This window comes from Sycon ciliatum, chromosome 12, assembly GCF_964019385.1.
Source record: "Sycon ciliatum chromosome 12, ocSycCili1.1, whole genome shotgun sequence".
In the NCBI taxonomy this organism is placed as follows: domain Eukaryota; kingdom Metazoa; phylum Porifera; class Calcarea; order Leucosolenida; family Sycettidae; genus Sycon; species Sycon ciliatum.
The window spans coordinates 18,307,462-18,317,298 of NC_088654.1; positions in this window are offsets into that span (position 1 = coordinate 18,307,462).

Below are 9,837 nucleotides of genomic sequence, written 5' to 3' on the forward strand. Positions count from 1 at the left end.
GAGAGATGAAACCATTATTGCAGGTAGTCATTCATTGTGGGGATGAAGTTATTCTTGGCAAATAGTATTCCTGCCTGCAGACGAGCTGTCATTGCGTCCACTCTGTGAATAATGTCTTCATCTGAAACACCAGACGTGAGGCCAGCTACTGAGATCCGATCTCAGATGGAGAGCCCTCCCATTTGCGGAAATCCTGAAAACACGTGGCCAGAAGTTATTTTGCCACTCTACACCCTGTGCGTGTGCTCTCATCTTCTCCTTGAGGTGCTAGTGTGTAGACGTATGGCTTGCCACAATACTCTTCCTTTCTGATAGCATTTGACTGTAGGCCTGGCATTACAACCGTCCACAACTAACTGTACGTGCTTCATCAGGAAAGTAAGACAGGCGCTGCTGAGCAATCGACTTGGTACTGAGTCCATGAGAAATTCTAGTTCTTTTCGAGCCTCCCAGTGAGCTGGACTCGGCAAAGGCAGTTCTTTTGGAACGAGCTCTTTCTGTTTATAGCCGCTCCTTCATCCTGGTCCAAATTTAGCAATGCATCACTGTTTACTTCAGTATCGCTAGAGATGCTATCGCCAGAGCCTCTGGCACAACTAGAAAACTCGTCTTCGTCTGTTTGATATTCACTTCGCGTATGTCTCCTCCATAGCTCTCCATTATTCTAAAAGTAAAAGAAGCCTCGTAAATAATTTCTCCGGATTTGTGTCACTTGAACTGCCTCGGCCTCGGTTGGGCATGCTTCACAAATGGCTTGTATACATTTACTTGACCACATCGCTACAATCATAACGCTTTTATGTAGCAATAGTTATGTAGCTTTAGTGCTAAAGGTGTTACGTGTCTACACAATCACAAAGTCACGCGCCGGTACAATGAATAGTGCTCAAATGCCCGGAATGCGTGGAGCGTAGTACGCAAGAGGTACACAAAAGGAGTAAAATAGGGCTGTTTCGTTGTTACTCAGAGTTTCATGGCAAAAAAAACAATCATCAGACAACATCTCACGATCATGATTGTAGCCGATTGTTGCCAAAAACCTGGGATTTCCCGATATTATCCACTATGAAACTCGTTCTGCCGCTCAAACCTCACATAATGCTCGTTTTGTTCCTTTCTAATGCTCAATAATGCTTGGATAGTCGTATAATGCCGAATATAATGCCGGCATTATCCGCTGGACCCTAGTTTACAGCCAGGTGTACATCAATCTGGCGACAGAACTGTTTCGTCCTTTGTATGATTGTAATCTGCACCGATTATTGCGTATCCTTTTCAGTGGTTTCAGCGAGTTTAATCACCATCCGGTGCAACACTACAAGACTCAAGAGGCATCGCATGCTCATGTCCAAGGCAATGACAATAATAATTGTACATGATTGTACGCTTCGAAGTGCTAGTATAATTATGCCATAATTTATGGTTGTAATGATGCGTACACATCGTCATATGATACATGGGCTGATTATAATCAGTCACGATTGTGGGCATGATGTGAGTCTTCACCATGTACCAGGGAGTACTACGAAGTAAAAGGTGTTTTAGTACTCCCTGGTACTGTTTTAGTACTCCCTCGTACTGTTTTAGTACTCCCTCGTACTGTTTTAGTACTCCCTGGTACTGTTTCAGTACTCCCTGGTACTGTTTTAGTACTCCCTGTTTAAGAACTCAAATGGTGAGCCAAGGAAATTTCATGTCGTGGAATGTCTCAGTATTCCTTGTCAGTTTTGGGCTAGATTGTGCACGTGTGACTGTTCAAAATCTAGTTTAGTTGGTGGACTCGATAGCATAACTATTACTTGTGGCGACAGTACTCCCTGGTGTTCACTTTGCCGCTGTGGAAAGCGGTCTGTGTCAACATCCATCGGTTCCCATTTCACGCCGTTGCACGAGCCGCCGGTGCACCGTGTTGAGTGTTGCGATTACTACTGATCTAGTAAAACACCTGGTTTCCTGGTGATCACTGATGGAGCATTACTATTAGTATTAGTACGTCTTTTGTGAATGGAACGAACTACGTGTACGTGCGAATCCAAGGCATGTTGTATACGATAGTGTACAAGTAACTGTTACATCTACCAGTACATAGCAGACTCAGCGGAGGACGTTCAGGTAAACTGGTTGTTGGTAACTCTGAGTTTCATGCCGCTAGGCAATCATCAGACAACTGATACTGGCCCAGTGCAGTGGGGGTCTACCCAACGGTATGCTTATCAACACATACATGCACATGTACATGTGGGGCCACAAGCTTAGACAAATTGAGCGCAATGTGCAGGTACATGTACAATACAACCCAATACTAGAACAGTACAATACTATGGTATTAGATAACCCAATACTAGTTCAAAACTAGTATTAGATAAACCTTGTTATAGTTCACACATATTGTTAGACTGTCAGCATGAAACAAGGTGGAGGACACTGTGTTAGGAAACAGTGACCTTACTACAACCTTCCGCGGTTTCATGGTGGTGGCGGGGGGGGGGGGGGGGGGGGGTCGACGACTCCCTGGTGGTCAGCAAAGAAACTAAAGGGTTCGGAGGTCATGCAGATAGTGTTTTCAATGAAAAGCAGAGTAGAAATCATGGCAGTACATTATTGTATGCTCGAACTCGTCTTCTTCAAAGTCCTTTCTCACACTGATACGGCACATGTAGCGGAAGATGTGAGTGAATCAGCCTTTATCAGGCATCCTGGGGCGGACGAGATAGTGACGGGTAGTCCGCAAAACTCCGCGTAAATGCACATGTGCATTGTAAAAACTTTGGAGCAGGGTGCAGGTTTTCGCGCTCTGAGGGTCCCACAGTTTCTCGCCAGGAACACCGGCATCAGGCCGGCCTGGTTTCAAACATTAGGATTTAGGTATTAGCTTGTAGTAGTAGTAGAAAACTAGGTAGGCATCTGATAGCGTTGGGTCACCTCCGCCATGCCTCCAACTAAATCTGCCGTTCGTGGACTGGCGGATTCCGAGGTAAAGCTGTTGTGCTCCCTCCCCGGGATCGAGTCGTCGGTAGTAGATGTGATGAAGACGTTAGCAGCATTGGTAACGGAGTCCGCAGACCGCGAAGAACGACTGAATAACAGAATTGACGACTTATCGAGGCAAATTGCAGGGCTGAACGAGGAGGTTGTCGCCCTCAGGGAGTCCGCCATTGCTTCTCCTCGGCCTGCCACAGCTGACGAACCCCAGAGAACTCGTACTCCGCAGAGTCGACGGCGTACCCGTACGCGCAAGGGCCAGGCCCAGGATGCCACGCGGGACCAGTCCCAGGATGCCACGCGGGACCAGTCCCAGGATGCCACGCGGGCCACGACTGATGAGGGCGACGTGCAGCATGCTGGCCAGCGCAACTTGGAGCTGGAGGACGACGACAACGAGCCCCAGACCCTGGACATCATTGCTGACGACAGCTGGCAATTAGTTGCACAGGAACCCCCCAGGGCCAAGAAAACAGTAATCTTTGTGGGCAACCTAGGTACAAACTGCTCTGAAGAGAGCATCAAAACTTTTGTGAAGCGGCGCGCTGAGGCAGTGGGATCAACGGCCAGTGTTCACAACAGCAGCATCCACACAACGCAGACGGGAAAGGTGTCAGCTAGGATTTGTATAGATGCCACAGACCTGAGCCTCGTGACAACTCCGGACTTCTGGCCAAGGCCTCTATACGCCCGGCCATGGGAGTACCGAGACCGCCCGAAGCCCAATCGACAACACCCTGCCGGTGCTGCGAGAGGTGACCCTACACTGGATGGTGCTGACAGCGCTGACAGCGACAGCACGGCATCTGCTGGCACCCCGCAATGATCAGTGGAGCTCCGCCGCTCCGCTGGCTGGTGACCAATGCATTTGGCCTCACCAACAAGCTGGGAGAGCTGCAGCATGCACTGCTCAACGATAACGTCGACATAGCGGTTATCACAGAAACGAAGTTCTCGACCCAGACCGTAGCCTCTGAGACAATATTTCCAGGATACTCGCCTCCCATCCGACGTGACCGGGATGCATTTGGTGGCGGCATTGCTGTATGGGTGAAGTCCGGCCTCCCAGTAGTGCACCTCGACCAGATTCCCACTGATGACCACGAAGTCCTCTGGCTCGCCGTGAGTCTTTCCACGCAACAATCTGTTGTTATCGGTGCCTTGTATCGGCCTGGATCCTGTGCGGACAACGACACCTGTCTGATTGAGTATCTTGGACCTGCACTAGACGTGGCCCGCACTCACGGCACTCACATAGTGCTAGCTGGGGATTTTAATGTCCATCACGAGACTTGGCTCTGCAGCAGCAAAACAACTGTAGCTGGAGAGGCCTTAGAAGAATTGTGTGCTGAGCATCAACTCCACCAGCATGTCTTGCAGCCGACTAGGGGTCTGAACACCCTGGACCTCATCCTCTCCAACATGCCCGTTCCTATCGACACCACTGTCAAAGCGCCACTTGGTCGCTCTGACCATGGGGTTGTTCTTGCCGACTTTTACCTCACCCCTGATGCTGAGCAAGCTACCTCCAGGACTGTCTGGCGCTACAATCAGGCAGACTGGGGGCGCCTGCGGGCCTTCTATCGCACTACTGACTGGTCCACCATTGTGACTGACGACCCTGAAGAGTCCTGCAGGAAGCTAAGTGACGTCATCTCCAGTGGCATGCAGAAATTTATCCCCGCCAAGCAGCTTGTTACCCGCCCAGCAGACCCCAAATGGTGGACTCCTGAGTGCACCACAGCATTGAGCACTAAAGACAAGGCATGGAAGGCCTGGAGACACAATATTTTCAGCGAAGCCCACAAGGCTTGCTTCATGCGCTCAGTAGAAGATGCTATCCTCGCGAATGTGCGAGCTCGCACATCCTGGGAACTGAGAGTTCGTCGGAAACTGTCACGCGGAGGCCTGAAAGACAAGCAATGGTGGTCGGTGCTCAAATCTGCTGCTGGCGCCAGTCATGGCTCGTCTATACCATGCTTGGTAGATGACGCTGGTCACCAACTCCGTATGAATGCTGCCAAAGCGAACTGCCTTGGTCGCTACTTCGCCAATAAATGTAGCCTTGGAGATGATGACTTGGGCCCGGGGGATCTCCCTCATGTTCGCCAACCCGGGGTCACCCCACTTAGCCGAATCCACTTCCGCCTGCAAACAGTGAAACGCCTCCTGAACCAGCTCGACGTTGGCAAGGCGTCCGGCCCGGACAACATCCCTGCCCGAGTGCTCAAAGAGTGCTCCCATGAACTTGCATCGCCTCTCACGTCTCTCTTCGCCCTGTGCTTCCGTAAGGGGGTCCAGCCAGAGGCCTGGAAGAGTGCTCGAGTTGTGCCAGTCTACAAGAAGGGCAGCCTATCCAACCCTAAGAATTACCGCCCAGTCTCCCTCCTCCCCATCATCTCCAAAGTGATGGAGCGTATTGTGAACTGTCAAATTGTGAATCACCTTGAAAAACATCATCTCTTGTCAACCAAGCAGTACGGATTTCGCAGTGGCCTTGGAACAGCGGACCTACTAGCAGTGCTTGGGCATGATTGGTCGCTGGCAGCTGGTTCTGGTGGCTGTGCCCACGTCCTGGCTGTCGACATTGCTGGTGCGTTTGACCGCGTGTCGCACCCCGGCGTCCTACACAAAGCGGCCACTCTCGGTATTGGCGGTAGCCTGCTGCAGTGGCTACGGGACTATCTGCGGAATCGCACACTAAGCGCAATCGTCAATGGACAGGAATCTGCTCAATTCCAGATTAAAGCTGGCGTACCCCAAGGCAGCATCCTGGGACCCACCTTATTCTTGATGTATGTCAACGATGCTGAGACCTGTCTTTCCCCATCAACACGAATGGGTGTGTACGCAGATGACACCACGCTGTACACCATCATACGATCCAGACATGACTCTGCTGGCAGTATTGCAGACATGCAATCTAGCCTGGATCGATTGAGTAGCTGGGGAGAACAATGGCGGATTCGCTTTGAGCCGACAAAGTCGCAGCTGCTGCATATTGGCCACCACCGCAACCCCTGGCCACTCCCAGACCTAACGTTCGGAGCCCATGATATTCCCTGTGGGGACGAGCTGAAGCTTCTGGGAGTGACCTTCGACAGCAAACTCACCTTCAGACGCCACCTCCGCAATGTTTCTCTTCGTGCCGTAGCCCGACTAGGATTTCTGCGTCGAGCATCAAGTTTCCTTGGTCGTGAAGGACGCTTGACAACGTACAGAGGCTTCGTACGCCCTGTACTCGAATACGCACCATTGACATGGATGGGCGCAGCCAACTCTCACCTGCAAAGTCTCGACCGAGTACAGCGGAAGGCCCTTGCTATCATTGGTCCTGACGCCTTGCTGCAGAGCCTAGCTGCCCGCCGCCAAGTGTACGCTCTCACGTACATGTACAAGCTAATGTGCCTTCAAGACCATCCAGACCTCTCTGCGCTCGTGCCGCCTCGCCAGGAAGCTAGCCTCGTCCCGCGGACAAGGTCGCAGCTCCGTGTCCGCCACCAGCATCAGCTACAAGCAGTGCTCCTCCCTACGGCCCCCAACTTTCTCCAGCGTTCGTTCCCATATGGTGTAGTGGATGAATGGAACAGGCTTCCGCAAGACATACTTCCGGATCCGATGCCCCAGTTGAAGTCTCTCCAATCCTTCAAGACGAAGGTCCATCGCCACTTGCGTCAAAAGAATTGGCTCTGGGCTACGGACTCCCTGTGAGGCTATGCCACCCGTCAATGAGCAACTACCCTCGTCCATCATCTCTTTCTTGTTTTATATTTATTCCTCTTCTCATCTCTTTCTTGTTTTATTTTATTTCTCTTCTCATCTCTTTCTTGTTTTATTTCTCTTCTCATCTCTTTCTTGTTTTATTTTATTTATTTATTTCTCTCTCTCTCTCCCTCCCTCTCTCTCTCTCTCTCTCTCTCTCTCTCTCTCTCTCTCTCTCTCTCTCTCTCTCTCTCTCTCTCTCTCTCTCTCTCTCTCTCTCTCTCTCTCTCTCTCTCTCTCTCTCTCTCTCTCTCTCTCTCCTCTCTCTCTCTCTCTCTCTCTCTCTCTCTCCTCTCTCTCTCTCTCTCTCTCTCTCTCTCTCTCTCTCTCTCTCTCTCTCTCTCTCTCTCTCTCTCTTCTCCCTCTCTCCCCCTCTCTCTCTCTCTCTCTCTCCTCTCTCTCTCTCTCTCTCTCTCTCTCTCTCTCTCTCTCTCTCTCTCTCTCTCTCTCTCTCTCTCTCTCTCTCTCTCTCTCCCTCTCTCTCCTCCCTCTCCTCTCCCTCTCTCTCTCTCTCTCTCTCTCTCTCTCTCTCTCTCTCTCTCTCTCTCTCTCTCTCTCTCTCTCTCTCCTCCCTCCTCCCCCCCCCTCTCTCTCTCTCTCTCTCTCTCTCTCTCTCTCTTCTCTCTCTCTCTCTCTCTCTCTCTCTTCTCTCTCTCTCTCTCTCTCTCTATCTCTCTCTCTCTCTTTCTCACTTGATCTCCCTCCCTCCCTAGCTGCATTCCTAACGATGCCTGGTCGTAGGCTATGATTCCGAGACCTCCGGTCGGATGAGCCTCGCCAACCACATCGGCACATCGCCCCTACTCCCCTTTGTCTTGTTGTCCAGCGTCATTTTTTTTCAGTTGTCCTCTTCCCCTGATTATTAGTAGGGCTGTGTTTTTTAGTTAAAAAAAAAAAAAAATTGTGCGTGTAACTTTGTTACGAAGTCATGGTTTTAGCAGCCATGACCGTGCAGGCTATGGATATTGCTCTAATATTTATATTAAAAAAATACCGGAGGATGTACTCAGTGTGCTGACAGTGCTCAACACCGCGGAGGCAGAGCGTAATGCAAAACAACAAGGATAATCAAGGCGTGTTTGCTGCTACTTCAAGTTTCATGCTCGAGCACCCAATCTTCATGTTGCCTGATGATTGCGAGAGCATGAAACTTAAAGTAGCAGCAAACAAGCCTTGATTGTCCTTGTTGTTTTGTTTTGTAAATTTTTTTTAGGTACGTGTACATGTATAGTAGAAGTTCGGTCATGATAGAAGGAGAGGTGACATCGGTTGGACGAGTATGACGATTACGAAGACAGTTCAACATGATAATTTTCTAAGGTAACTCAAACTAATTTGGCCATGAAAAAATCTTTTTACAAAAGAAGTCAACTAATCACGGAATAGAAGAAGTAATGTTTTCTCTTTTCCATGTTGATCTCTAGCATGCATGGACATCTTGGTATTGGGGTACTCATGTAACCAGGCAGGCACAGTGGATTGGTCAAAGACCATGATTGAGATACGAGAGGTACCTGGTTCAAGTCCTGCCTGGGAGCGGTTTTTCCAGCCGTGCTGCTACCCACAGTCAACTGGGAACTTGTGGCCAGGCACAAGGGGTACATGGATGCAGCTAATGGGGTCGCTTTCGGCACTTGTGCCAGTGTTTGTGAGACTTACCCACTCACCCCCACCGTTAGGCGCTGCATCTGCCGCTAGGGTTTATCGGGTGTTAGCGGCCGTCGTGAGTTCCCTTCTGGAACGGATACGATAATTTACTTATTTACTTTATGTAACACTTTGTTGTACTTATGGCCACTGGCAAGTACGAAAAAGGCACAATTTTCCTAACTTTGAGGCTCCCGATAAGTACAACAAAAAGAATATGTATCCCCGCATGCCAAAGCATAATATGAGGATTTTGCTAGCATAATGCAAGAATCCATGAAAGCATAATTCCATGATTTCGCGAGCATAATCCGCCGGAGCCTAGTGCCTTGTTTATCTCTCAGCACCTCCAACCATAATCTTTGCCCCTTATATCCTCTGGATCAGTGTAGTTGTTGGAACGAGGTGTCGGACTCAACAATGTATTTGTTTACATTTTAATACATGTTTATTGTTCCTACTTTGCTGTGTTGTTTTAGACAATCGTGGACTAACACTTTGAAGTCATTAAACTACTTCCAAAAGTTGCATCGACATCAACAGGATTACGATTTCAGTACAATATGATGCTGGATGACCTTATCACGACAACCCATGACTTACAATATTATAAACACAGAATCCACAAAAAACATCTGCGACACGCACCTGGTTACATTTCTCAAGTAAATCTGATTGAGGGTGCGGAAATCTGAATTATCTTAAAAAAGACAAGACAATTGAGTCATGAAATTCTGCAACAGGAACATCCACAGAATGACCTGCGAATAAAAAAAAGTATCATCACCACTACCCATATGTTTCCCCTGCAGAAGAACATGATTATGCAAGACAAGTGTCATTTTCTGCGAGAAAAGGCTTGCACATCCATGCGTATAATATAAATACGGTATTGATATGATGTAGAGGCCATCATTTTTAGGGCATTCCATTGGTAGGCATGGGTGGGTAGTGCTAGTTATTTGCTGCGATAATGCTAAAGGCAATGCTCATAAGACTGTATGAGGATATAATGCCACTTATAATACTTACACTACTCCATAATGCCAGTTTGAAAGTTGGAAAAGTCGATTTAAGAAGGCCGTCTTGGATCTAGGCCAAAGCGTAAAAGAAAAAACTTAAACAGCAGTGAGCATGTTGTCTGAAACAATCCACTGAGGAGGTTGATTTGCAACGTCAAGTCTCCAGACGAAGCCGGACGGGTTCAGATGCACGATTTTCGGAACTGGACCTAGCCAGCTTCATGCATGACACCATTGTCGACCGGCAATCATGCTTGTAATGCCAATTTTGCATGCGAAATGGTGGCATAATGCCAGCATTATGCCACCTGGAAAAAAGGGACTACACTGTACCTTCATCACCTCTGCCCTCTTTTTCTCAAGAATGCTAGGGCGCGTTTGGTTGGTACGAACAAGAACAGGATTCACCAGAACAGCGCGTTTG